This window comes from Gracilinanus agilis, chromosome 4, assembly GCF_016433145.1.
Source record: "Gracilinanus agilis isolate LMUSP501 chromosome 4, AgileGrace, whole genome shotgun sequence".
NCBI lineage: Eukaryota > Metazoa > Chordata > Mammalia > Didelphimorphia > Didelphidae > Gracilinanus > Gracilinanus agilis.
Genome location: NC_058133.1, coordinates 353,423,241 through 353,437,704, shown reverse-complemented (window position 1 = coordinate 353,437,704; position 14,464 = coordinate 353,423,241).

The following is a 14,464-nucleotide window of genomic DNA, read 5'->3' as shown; positions in this document are numbered from 1 at the left end:
TTATGTTAGCTCGTCCTACCCATGAGCAATCAATTGCTTTCCAATTGTTGAGATCCAGTTTTATTTGTGTGGAAAGTGTTTTGTAGTTGTTTTCGTATAATTGCTGTGTTTGTTTTGGTAGATAGATTCCTAAGTATTTTATATTGTCTAGAGTAATTTTAAATGGTGTTTCTCTTTCTACCTCTTGCTGCTCTAATGTGTTGGAAATATATAGAAATGCTGATGATTTACGTGCATTTATTTTGTATCCTGCAACTTTGCTAAAGTTGTTGATTGTTTCTACTAGCTTCTTAGTTGATTCTGTAGGATTTTTTAAGTAGACCATCATATCATCTGCAAAGAGTGATAGCTTAGTCTCCTCCTTTCCTATTTTGATACCTTCAATTTCTTTTTCTTCTCTAATTGTTACTGTTAGTGTTTCTAGTACTATGTTGAATAATAGAGGTGATAATGGGCATCCTTGTTTCACTCCTGATCTTATTGGGAAGGCTTCTAATTCATCCCCATTGCATATGATGCTTGTTGATGGTTTTAGGTACATACTGTTTATTAATTTTAGGAAAGGTCCTTCTATTCCTATACTTTTCTGTGTTTTCAATAGGAATGGACGCTGCATTTTGTCAAAGGCTTTTTCAGCATCTATTGAGATAATCATGTGATTTTTGTTTGTTAGACTATTGATATGGTCAATTATGTGGATGGTTTTCCTAATGTTGAACCATCCTTGCATTCCTGGTATAAATCCCATCTGATCATGGTGGATGATCTTCTTAATTACATGCTGGAGTCTCTTTGCTAGTATTCTATTTAAGATTTTTGCATCTATCTTCATTAGGGAGATTGGCCTGTAGTTTTCTTTTTCTGTTTTTGATCTCCCTGGCTTTGGAATCAGTACCATATTTGTGTCATAAAAGGAATTTGGTAGGACTCTTTCTTTGTTTATCATATCAAATAATTTGTATAGTATTGGGATTAGTTGCTCTTTGAATGTCTGATAGAATTCACTTGTGAATCCATCAGGCCCTGGCGATTTTTTCTTAGGGAGTTTTTTCATGGCTTGTTCAATTTCTTTTTCTGATATGGGATTTTTTAGGTATTCTATTTCTTCTGCTGTTAATCTAGGCAATTTATATTTTTGTAAATATTCATCCATATCTCCTAAATTGTTATATTTATTGCCATATAATTGGTTGAAATAGTTTTTAATGATTGCCTTAATTTCCCCTTCATTAGAGGTGAGGTCTCCCTTTTCATCTTTGATACTGTCAATTTGGTTTTCTTCTTTCCTTTTTTTTTATTAGATTGACCAGTACTTTGGCTATTTTATCTGTTTTTTCAAAATCCCAGATTCCAGTTTTATTTATTAATTCAATAGTTCTTTTACTTTCGATTTTATTAATTTCTCCCTTGATTTTTAGTATTTCTAATTTAGTTTTCATCTGGGGATTTTTAATTTGCTCTCTTTCTAGTTTTTTAAATTGCATGCCCAATTCATTAATCTCTGCCCTCCTTAATTTGTTAATATATGCACTCAAGAATATAAATTTCCCCCTGAGTACTGTCTTGGCTGCATCCCACAGAGTTTGGTAGGATGACTCATTATTGTCATTCTATTCAATGAAATTTTTGATTGTTTCTATGATTTCTTATTTGATTAATTGGTTTTGGAGAATCATATTATTTAATTTCCAATTCGTTTTTGATTTGCCTGTCCAGGTGCCCTTACTAATTATTATTTTTATTGCATTATGATCTGAGGTTACATTTATCATTTCTGCTCTTTTACATTTGTTTGCAATGTTTCTATGACCATTACATGGCCAATCTTTGTGAATGTACCATGTGCAGCTGAAAAGAAGGTGCATTTCTTTTTGTCCCTATTTATTTTTCTCCACATATCAATTAAATCTAATTTTTCTAGGACTTCATTCACCTCTCTTACCTCTTTCTTATTTATTTTTCGGTTTGATTTATCTAGATCTGAAAGAGGAATATTTAGATCTCCCACTAGTATGGTTTTACTATCTATTTCCTTCTTGAGCTCTGCCAGTTTCTCCTTTATGAATTTGGGTGCTATGCCACTTGGTGCATACATATTGAGCAGTGTTATTTCCTCATTGTTTATACTGCCTATAATCAGGATGTAATGACCTTCCCTGTCTTTTTTAATCATATCTATTTTTACTTTGGCTTTATCAGAAATCATAATAGCCACTCTTGTCTTCTTTTTCTCATTTGACGCCCAAAAGATTTTGCTCAAGCCCTTAACCTTAAACTTGTGTATTTCCACCCGCCTCATATGTGTTTCTTGTAGACAACATATGGTGGGATTTTGGTTTCTAATGCACTCCGCTATTAGATTACGTTTTATGAGCAAGTTCATCCCATTCACATTCAGAGTTATAATTATCAGTTGTGCATTCGCTGACATTTTTGTATCCTCCCCTCCTCCTACCTCTTCTTCTTAAACTATTTCCTTTTAAACCAGTGGTTTGCTTTGAGCTGGTATCCCTTATCCCCTCCCTTGATTAACTTCCCTTTCTACCCCTCCCTTATTATTCCCCTCTTTTTTTAAAGGCCTAATGAATTTCCTCCCCCTTCTTCTCCCCTCTCTTTTTTGACCTTCCCACTCCCCTGCTCCCCTTGGTTTATCCCTTGTGACTTTCTCAGTAGGGTTAGATAGAGTTTTATATCCCAATGGATAGTATAGCTACTCTTCCCTCTCCAGGTTGATTACACTGAGAGTAAGGTTTAAATATTACCTCTTAATGCTCTCTTCCTCTCCTTCTTATGATAGTATTTGTCCCCTCCCCTTCACATGCCCTCTTTGTGTGTAATAGAATATCCTATTTTTCTTATTCACTCAAGTTTCTCTTGGTGTCTCCTACTATTCATCCCCCTCTTTCACACCCACCATATCGTCTTAGACCATGTAGTATTCCACCCTCTCCCTATGAATTATTCTTCTGATTAATATAATAGTGAATACTATAATAGTGAATAGAATTCACTACAGAGAATTATACATAGCATTTCTCCATATAGGAATACAGATAATTAGATCTTATTGAAGCCATTAAAGAGGCAAATTTAAAAATTATGAGTTTTCTTTCTTTCCCCTCTGTTTCTTATTTACATTTTCATGTTTCTCTTGATTTTTGTAGTTGGATATCAGACTTTCCATTTAGTCCTGGTCTTTTCTGTGCAAATACTTGGAAATCTTCAATTTTGTTGAATGCCCATACTTTCCCCTGGAAGTATATAGTCAGTTTTGATGGGTATTTGATCCGTGGTTGAAGGCCCAGTTCTCTTGCCTTTCTGAATATCATATTCCAAACCTTGCGGTCTTTTGGTGTGGAGGCTGCCAGATCCCGTGTGATCCTGATTGGTGCTCCTTGATATCTGAATTGTCTCTTTCTGGCTTCTTTTAAAATTTTTTTCATTTACTTGGAAGCTCTTGAATTTTGCTATTATATTCCTGGTGGTTGTCTTTTCTGGATCTAGTTTAGAGGGTGATCTATGGATCCTTTCAATGTCTATATTGCCCTCTTGTTGTAGAACTTCAGGGCAATTTTGCTGCAGAATTTCTTTTAGTATGGAGTCCAAATTTCTATTAATTTCTCCTTTTTCAGGCAGACCAGTGATTCTCAGATTGTCTCTTCTAGACTGGTTTTCTTGGTCTGTCACTTTCTCATTGAGATATTTCATGTTTCCTTCTATTTTTTCAGTCTTTTGACTTTGTTTTATTTGTTCTTGCTTTCTTGAGAGATCATTAGCTTTTAATTGCTTAAGTCTAGCCTTTAGGGACTGGTTTTCCTTGTGAATCTGGTCATTTCTGGTGTTCAATTTGCTTATCAGTTCATTTGATTTCTGAGCCTCACTTTCCAATTGCAAAATCCTGCCTTTTAAAGTGTTATTTTTTGCCAGATCTCTTTCATCTTTCTCATCATTTCTGATTTGAATTCTTCAATAGCTTGTGACCAGTTTTCACTATTTTGGGAAGTTTTGGATGTGATTACTTGTTTGTTCTCCTCTGCTGTTTGCTCTGTTGTCTGGATTTTCTCTGTGTAAAAGTTGTCGAGTGTTACAGATTTCTTCTTGATGATCTTTCTCTTCTGGGGTTCCTGATTTTGGCTTGCCATTGTTAGCCCTGTGTCTTCTCAGCTTTATCCTCACACTCAGTGTCTGTCTGCTCTCTCTAGGCTCCTGAGGTCTCAGGGTAAGTTCATCCCATTCACATTCAGAGTTATAATTTTCAACTGTGTATTTCTAGACATTTTGATTCTTTCTCCTTGTCCTATCCTTTCTTCTTTCACTGTTTCCTTCTATACCAGTGTTTTGTTTTTAATCAGTTCCCCTAATCCCCTCTCTTGTTGTACTTACATTTGTACCACTACCTTCTTATTCCCCTCTTATTGTTCTTTAAAGCTATGCTGAGCTCCCCCCCCCAAGCCCTCTCTCTCCCTAGTATTGCTTTCCTTTCCACCAGTCTGTTTGTTATCCTTCTCTTCTACTTTTCTATAGGGCAGGAATCAATTCTCTGCCCCAATGGTCTGATTTTTCTTCCCTCTTTAAGTTAATTTCAATGCATTTACAAATTAATTATTTTCTTTCTCCAACATCTTTTCCCTTCCATTGTATTGGTCTTCTCTCCTGTTTGCCCCATGCACTTCTCTTTGGAACATAAATTTACTCCATTTTGTCTGTTTTCCCCTGGATAGTTAATTCTTGGTTGTAGACCTAGCTCTCTTGATTTCTGAAATATTGTATTCCATGCCTTCCTGTCCTTCAATGTAGATGTAGCCAGATTCTGTGTCATTCTAACTGTGGTTCCCTGGTATCTGAATGACTTCTTAGCAGCTTGTAATATTTTTTTCTTGGTTTGGTAGTTTTTGAATTTGGCTATAATATTTCTGGAAGTTGTTAGTTGTGGATTATTAAATGCAGGAGGTGATCTGTGGATTCTTTCTTTTTCCACTTTTCCCTCTTTTTCAAGAATGTCAGGACAGTTCTCTTGTATAATTTCTTGTAGGATGATGTCCAAACTTTTCCTTTTGTAGTGATGTTCTCACAGACCAATAATCTTTAAGTTGTCTCTTCAAGATCTGTTTTCCAGATCTATGGTTGTGTCAATGAGGTGTTTCATATTTTCCTGAAATTTTTCATTTTTTAAAATTTTGTTTTATATATTCTTGCTGCCTTGTGAAGTCATTTGCTTCTAGTTGTTGAATTCTAATTTTTAAAGACTGAATTTCATCCCTGGCTTTTTGCTCATCCTTCTCCTTCTGGTCTGCTTTTCTTTGTAGATCATCTTTTGTCTTCTTTGCTTTATTTTTCAGCTGGTCAATTTGGGCCTTTAAGACATTTTTTCTCATTTTAGATCATGTATTTCCTTTTCCCAATTGCCTTCAGCCTCTGCTGATCATTTTCTGAGTTCTTGAGTTATTTGGATTTTGAGTTCTTGAGTTAATTGAATTTTGAGTTCTTGAGTTAATTGAATTTTAAGTTCTTCCAAACCCTGTGTCCATTTCACTGAATTTTCTATGTTTTTTTTCTTGGTGTTCCTTTATCTTCTTCTGATCCATTTGCTCTTTGTTCAATTTCTGGATAAAAGCTGTTGATTGTGATTTCTTTTTCTGTTGTTTACTCATGTTTTTCCTTCTTTCTCCCTGGTAATTGGCTGTAATCTTGATCCTCTGATCATATTTTTGGGTTTGGCTATTCAGCCCTGGGAGGCCTTCTTCTCTGGATTAATTAGGTTAGTGGGACCTGAGGCCAGATTTTCTCCAGCTGGTGGTAAAAGCTAGAGAGGTGAGTTAGGCTTCATTCACTCTAGTCTGTGGGGGAGGGGTGTTGGAGCTTCCCTGCCCTCTGAGGACTTCTTGTCTGTTGTATTGATAGTATTAAGCCTGGGTGTGGTTGATCTATACTGCTCCAAGTACCTTGAGGTCAAATCCTCAAGAGAAAGGTGGGAGGTAGCACAAGATAGAGAATATGTTCACTCTCTCTCAGTTTCTCCCCCAGCAGCTTCCCTGCTGTCTGTGATCAAAGCCTTGAGTTTGGCACCTCTGTGCCAGTGAGGCACTCTCTTGGACTAGTGCCCCAGCTCACCCAGGGATTCCAGTATCCGCTGGAGACTCAGCACATTGGACGGAGGAGGGGATCTGGGATCTTTCTCTTTTCTTTCCCCTCCCACCTGAGAGTTCCAAGAATTCAGGCTTTTTTCCCTCTTTTTTCCACTTATCTTTTAAATTGGGTTCAGCTAGAGGATCCCTCAGCTATGTTGTGTTGTCAAATTTGTTTTTTTGTTCCTTTGGAGCCCTTTGTCCTTAATTGGTGGCGAAGGGCTATACGGAGATTTGGAGCTTTGCTGCTTCTATGCTGCCAGAATTCCCTAAAATATCCCCCTCCTCACATAGGGGAGAGAGGAAGCACTCCTATTCGGCTGCTGGGCAGAGGGGCAGGTGAAGTGAGGAATGTAGAGTGGTACTGGAGTGGCCTGAGCCCTTCATTCCCTTCTAGCTCTGTCACCTGTGAGCCAGCCATCTTATCCTCTGCACACTCCCATTGGGCTACTGGGTGGAGAGGGGAAGGATATCAGCTCTTCCCGAGTTCCTGCCATTTTTGTATCAAACTCTGGGGTTGGAGAAGGGGGGCTGCTTGCCCAAAGATAGTGCTCCAAGTGCTATCTTTGGCACCTGTCCCATAGGTTCACCATCACTGATCTAGAGGAATGGTTTTCTTTTTAAATTGGGCAACAAGAAGTGTTGGGAAGCAAAGTAGCCAAGTCTCTGCTTCCTATCTTGGCCAAGAAGTCTTAGCTTTCCTTGGCCAGACTTCTAAATCATCACTGATAAAAAAGTCCTAGAATAAATATTTCTTCTTTCTCCTGGTCTGGGAGGTACAAAAATATATGAATCAATAATTTTCTTTCAATGAATTTGAGTCCTTAGCCAAAAAATAAAAAGAGAATTCTGGAAAAAATATATGCCATCATTACAAAATCTATTTCTCTTTCCTTCGATGGCAGCTTCCCCACATTGTCTCTTATACATAGAGAGCAGAAGTTTATCACGTTTGTTGTAATAACTAGCTTGAAAGATAATCAAAAGGTCTTAAGAAATGGAAACATATTTCAGGAAATAGGCACATGCTATTATTCAAGGAAGAAGAGTAAAGGAAAAAGAAGGAAGAATGCAAAAATCACCAAACTGGACCTGCAGACCAAAGTGGAGGAGAAGGTTTCAGTAACGCAATGTCCATTTCTCCCAACATACCTCCTGCTCAATTCACATGTAAAATTCCTTTTCTGGAGTCCCAGATTGAGGAATATTTTAGCTGGCATTCACTGACTATTTGTTGGTTATTCCTGGACTGTTTCTCCCCTCACCTACAGCTCCTGGTCTAGATTACTCATTGCATTTTGGCCCTGAGGGCTTAGTTGCTTTCCATCTCCCTTGGTTGGCATGGTGAGTTACTGAGTGGCATCGATTATCTCCCACTAGTGTTTAGGCTAGTGGAAATGAAAGACTGTTGTGATTTCTGCCCAAATCAGCAGTTACCCATTTCTAGCATCCTTATCCCCTTGGCAATGGAAGAAGGTACTCTATTTGTAAGGTACTTTCTAATCCTTAAAGTGCTATAAAAATCTAAGTTGTGAATATTTAATGATGACAGTATATATTTTTATAACACTATGTTTTAAAAGATCCTTTCAACTGTGGAAACAGAAATGTAGAAGCAAAACATAGGATGGATCATGTAGTTCAATAGGGATATGATTAGGGTTTTGATGTTAAAGGATCACTCTACTGCAAATATGAATAACATGGAAATAGGTTTTGAACAATGATACATGTATAAATCCAGTGGAACTGCTTGTTACTCACGAAGGGGGGAAGGGGAGGGGAAATCATAAATCATGTAACCATGAAAAATATTCTGAATAAAAAATTAAAAGAATAAAGAATAAAAAAATAAAAATGTAAAAGATCCTTTTAATCATATGAGAAAAGTCTATATGTGGAGAGTATCCTTGATAAAAAATATGAGAAAATGATTGGAAGGTTTTTACTAATAATTTTTCCCAGCAGAACACACCTTAATAGTCATATGGCCAACTGAGAGGGCACCTTTGAGGTCTCATTCATTTTGAAATCTATGAAGTAATGATCCTATGAAAAATAGATCCTGCCAGGGCAGCTGGGTAGCTCAGTGGATTGAGAGCCAGGCCTAGAGACAGGAGGTCCTAGGTTCAAATCCGGCCTCAGACACTTCCCAGCTGTGTGACCCTGGGCAAGTAACTTGACCCTCATTGCCTACCCTTACCACTCTTTCACCTATAAGTCAATACACAGAAGGTAAGGGTTTAAAATTAAAAAAAAATAGATCCTGCTATTTTTATTGCTGGTTGATTTAAAAAAAAGAGTTGTTTCCATTGAACATTAATAAAACCCGAGTTCTGTATTTAAAGAAACTGGGAGCAACATGTTGTCTTTTGTGAACTGTGAAGTTGAATTAAAGAGGACTGCTAAAGTAGCAACAATAAAGGTCTCTAATCAAGGCAAGGAAAGTGCAATCTGGGGTACTACACAACACCAAAGTACAGGGGTGCCCACAAGGGGCAGGGAGGGCAGAGTTTAAATACACAGTTAAGAGGAAAATGATCAGCGGGGTAGGGGAGGCAACATTTGGCTTCGAAGTGAAGAGTGCTCAGGAGGGGCACTAATAGGGAGGAGTAAGTTATTTTGAAAAATAGCCAAACATTTGGATTGGTGACATCTGGTCAGAGAGGCTCCAGAGGCAGCAGGGGAGAGTTTCCAGAGATATCTCAAGGCCTGCTCCAATCTTGGGGTCAGTAAAGTTAGTTTCCTGCTGATAACTTCATTCAATAGAAAAGGAGAGATCGTTTGCTTCCTTGGAAAATCTTCAGTTATTACTTAATAGTGATGGGTGACAGGGGATGAAACACTGACTTGGACTTTTGAGGGGCAACATGGCTACTAGGAATTTCCAACATCTTTTCATGCCAAGAATTTCAGATGTCTTTGGGAAGTTTGGAAAATTCTTCTAATGTCTGAACCTTGGAGCTCAGTTTATTTCAGTGAGATTCAGGTTTGTTATAGAATTTAATGATTTGTGAAAGACCAGCTAAAGCAGAGGGATCTATGGGAATCCAAGCAGATGGAATACAATTTCTCTTTAGAACTTTATATTTACAGCTAGCAAATATATATATGTATATATACATATATATATATATATACATATGCATGTACATTATCACATGGAAATCAGGCAATAAAAATATCTCATCAATGTGTTTATTAAACAAAGTATTATATTTTGGATTGTTAAATTTCTATTCTTGTTAAAATTGGTGTAAGGTAGAGCACACCCACATATATTTGAAAGCAAAACAACATCAACACTGGGAACAAATTGAAGCTGCTTTTTTTTATTGAAATCATTTGGAGTGGGAGGAGTTGTACCTTTGATTTCAATCTAACTATACAGAACAGAAACAATTCTATAATTTATAGTTCGAGAAAATTGTCTTTGATGCCCAAAGGTGAAATGGTTTCTTAGGGTCACATAAGTAGTATGACAGAGGCAGGACATGAACTGTCAGCTCTAATTCCTTCTAAGGCCAGCTATCTAAATTTCAAATCCTACTTCTGACAACTATCTGGGTGAACTTGGGGAAATCACTTCAACTCCTTTAGGATTCAGTTTTCTTATCTGTAAAATGGCCTTTTAGGCTCTTTCTAGATCTATGATTTTATTTAAAAGATACAATTTGTTGCCTAAGCCAGCATGATACCAAACCAAATGTGGTAGAAATTTGTTCAAGCAGACATAAGTATGTTTTCACAAGAGCAAATTTTTTAAAGTTCAAAACCTATTTTTATTTTGTTGTCTTAGCTTCTAGGAGTAATTTTATTTTTTATTTATTTTTTTAATTTTTAGTTCTAAATGGGATATACATTTTTAAATGAAATTTACTTTATAAAATTTACAACTGGGTAAGGGGAACCGAAAATATTCGTTAAAATTCCTTAATCATTGTTAAAAGTTAAATGTTTTCTCTATTCATTGAACAGCTTCCTTGTGGTCTGAAGTTTCCCTCTTTTACCAATAGATGGTGATCTTGCATTAGTAAGGTGTAATGATGTACAAAGTCCTAGAGGGGTGACAGAAATTGTTGCCTCAGTAGGTAAAAGTGTCAAAAGGGTAGATCGAATTAGAAAAAAAAATGAAATCTATCTGTCTTATTAGGTACTGTAAGATGGACATATTAGAAAAATTTGAGTCCTCAAGAAAGTGAAATATCCTGTACTCGTTTTAAATTTCTATGTTCAATTTTGTGTGAGAAGAAACTCATATGTACTTTTTGTGATGGATTTTTAGAATATATAAACTATAGATACTTTGACAAATACTTCGATGGTACTACCTAACTACAATCATTATTTCCTCCCAAATGTTTCCTGAATTCCCTATTACTTCCGTTTCTTGCCAAAGCCACATCTTAGCCTAAATCTTCATAATTTCATAGCAAGATTAAATCCTGACTCTTAATCAATCTTCTTGTCTCCACTCCCTCCCCCAAAAACTCTGTCATGTACATTATTTTCAGATTATTCTTTCTAAAATATTCCTATTAATATGTTACTTTTCTCCTCAAGCCGTCACACTGGCTCACTACTCTCTCTATCATAAAGATTAAAACTTTTATTTCTCCCTACTTCCAAAAATATGGCCACTATTCCAATCAGATTAAGATTTCCTTTTTGCCACACATTATGCTCATTCCTTTTCACTTACCCTTGATTTACCCCATTTCTCCCATTGTCTATTTGACTGTAATGGCAACTGGACAAAGAAAGCCCAATTTATAAAGCATACTCTTGATAAGGGCAGTCCAATAAGGGTTTTGTATTTATAACGTGTTCAAATTTGCCCTATTTAGTGAACTCTTAATTAATTATCTTTTAGAAAAGATACTGTATGACCAAATGGTCAAATAACTGACAAAATGTATCCCCCTGCCTACACTCCTTTAAAGTCAATGACACACTTATCCCGCTAGTAATGTAGACTTAACAATATCTTGAACCCTTAAAACTACATTACCCAAAATTCCTTTCTGTATTACCTAGAATGCTTTTCCTTTTGTCCACATTTTCATGGTCACATTTGTATAAGTTCTGAGGCTCTGCCTCACTCTTACTCTCTTCTTCACAAGCACAGCTAAAGTTAGGTTAGCACCTTTTCACTCTAGTTTTTATTTTAGTTTACTATTAATAAGTCTTTATAAAATATAATAGTTATTGAATATTAATTTTAATCTCTACATACATATGAAATCTGGTATGCAATGGAATACTTCTCCTCTTCCACATTTTCCTTGGGAGCCTCTCAGACACTAAACTAGCTCTAGAAATGTGTGCATGTCAACCTTGTCATCTATGGGGACATCCCTGAGAAAGACACTGCCAAGGGAAGGGAACTTGTTCCCAGCATTCAAAATTCCTCCATTTGCTATTGGTGGAGAGCTTTTGTTTTCTTGATATCGTCAGCCCAAATTTAGCACAAGGAGTGAGAATTCATCCATATTTTATTACATCTTAATCTCAGAGGTTGCACTGAGTGCACAGTCATCTGTGAACAGAGAGTCACACATACTCTCCCTCTACTTCAGTTTTGGCTTGTCATCTCTTCATGTTAAACAACTTCCAGTCATTGTAATAGCTGAGCGTGACATGTTCTTATTGAAAATGTCTAACTACCATTGCTGAAACCATCAAGCACACAACCCTCTTGTTGCCTGGGAAAATGGGAGAGCATCATTCATTATCTAGGACCCATGCAAGGATGCTGTCATGAAAATGATGTACAATACTGATGAACTTCTCGAGGAAACAAAAATTTACCATGATCTCCTACAAACTCTTATGACTGACAGGATTGAAGGTCTTGGCCAGATTGACAAACATTGTGTACAGACCTCTTTTCTAGGGCAGCAAACACTCTATTGACCATTCTTTGGTCCTTTCTGAAGGCTCCTGACTCTTGGGTAGATAAGCATCATTGAGGAGGATTCTGGCAAGAACCTTACGAGCAATGACAAAGAGCAGGACTCTTCCCAGTGACTGTCTCAGGGCAGCCTCTTTCTTTTATAGAGATAGATGACAGAGGCATCTTTGATCTCCTGGGGGATAACCTCCTCTTGCCATATAATTTGGAAGCTTTCAGTCAGCTTTTGGACTCTTTGCTGTATCAGTTTCTGCTGGAATAGAATCAGCCCCAGCTGCTTTGCCACGTGAGAAGGATCTGATGGCATTCAAAACCTCTTCTTCAGTTGGAAGTTTGGCTTGAGAGGGACTGACTTCAACCTGAGGTATACAATCAATGGCTTCAGCATTGGTGGATGACTGCTTGTTGAGAACAATAGGAACGTGTTCAGTCCATCTCTCCAGGATCATGTCTTTCTCACTGATCAATATGGCTCCATCAGCACTGAGTAGTTAAGTTGCACTGTAGGTCTTTTGCCCATAGATAGCCTTCTGAGCATTGCAGAAGTATAAAACTGAATTTTATCTGCCTTTTTATTGGGCCAAGAATCCTGCTCTTGAAATTGGGAAGATTTGAGATCAAATCCAGACATTTAATAGCTGTGTATTGTGGGAAAGTCACTTAAGTGCTCTCAGCCTCAGTTTCTCCAACTATAAAATGTTAATAATAGTACCATCTACTTTGTAGAGTTGTTATGAGGATCAGATGAAATAATGTGGAAAGTATGTGCAAATCATTAAGCACTATATAAATGTTAGCTGTTATTACTATTATTGTCCTCATCATCTTCATCATCCTCATTGCCATTCTAAGTAAGCATCCTTTTATTTTATAAGTTACAGAGTCACATGTTTAATGATATGACTCTTTGGGAGAAGAAGTTGTTTTGGTAGAATATGGTAGCTTGTGAGTGGTGAGTGGATAAATGATGGACTTGAATAAATTTTAGGAACTTAATTGTTCTACTTACTACCAGTTTTTGGTTACTATTCAATGGCTGTGATATAATAGGAAACTTTGAGAGAGTAATGTAAACATCACATGCCAGCTTATGACAATTTTTTCAGTAATTATATGATTTTCTAAAATGTTCACAGGGAGGAGAAAAAAGAGCAAAATTTAAGATATATAGTATATTGCGGGCAGCTGGGTAGCTCAGTGGAGTGAGAGTCAGGCCTAGAGACAGGAGGTCCTAGGTTCAAATCTGGCCTCAGCCACTTCCCAGCTGTGTGACCCTGGGCAAGTCACTTGACCCCCATTGCCTACCCTTACCAATCTTCCACCAAGGAACTAATACACAGAAGTTAAGGGTTTAAAAAAAACAAATATTAAAAAAAAGATATATAGTATATTGTCCCTATAAAATATTTTTTGAAAGTATTTTAGTAAAAATTAACACTTAAAACCTAAAATGTGTAATGTAAGGATGTGTTAATCCTCATGGTAGAGATTTGTTTAACTTCCCAAATTCTACAAAGGAATATTTTTCAAATATTTTTGAAATATTAATATATAGCATATCTTGACTAGAGATGAATAAACATATATTTTTAATCGACAATGAATTTTCATGAAACTATTGGTTTATGGAATTCTTTTTGGAGCTCACTTAAGATTTTAATTTATAAAGGAAACTCTCAATGCAGAAATTCCATATCCCAAAGCACATTCATTAGCCCCTGTTTTGCAACTTAGAATGTGGCCTAAGAGACTTCAAGGTTAAGTGACTTGCCTAAGGTCACAAAAGCATTATATATTATATTAGAGCAAGACTTGAGCCCAGCTCTTCCTGATTCTGAGTGAAGTCAGCAATATCCATAATGCCTCTTTTTATTGTTAAGGATTATAAATTAGCAGTGGCTGACAACAGCTATAAAACTCAACTTCATTACTGAAATGTTACTATGGTAGTTTCATGGATGCCATTTGTTCATGTATTCATTCAAAAAGCCTTTAATGATTTCAAGACACTGTTATGATTCTAGGTTAAAACATTTCATGATTCACAAAATTATATTTGTGATTCCTCATTGCTACAAACTGAACAAATCTGTTAAAAATCATCCCCCCTTTACTTCATCACACCCCTTCCACGAAGAGAATACTGAAAATTAGTTTAAGGTGCATGCGAGGAAGGAATCTTTTCATTATCCAGCTGTGTTCTCTCTCAACTTCTTTATAAGTATTTCCCATTGCATTCCTTTAGTCCTCAAACTCTCGTATTTTCACTGGTTTGATAGACTTCATGTGAAGACCATTTTCTTTGAATGAGAATATTCTTCATAAGGAAAAGAATTAGTCAAGTTCCCTAGAAGCTGGTTGCCTTTCTTTGTAAAATGTATATGGTGAAAGCCAAGGGGGAAAAATCCTTTTCTTTGGTTTGGAG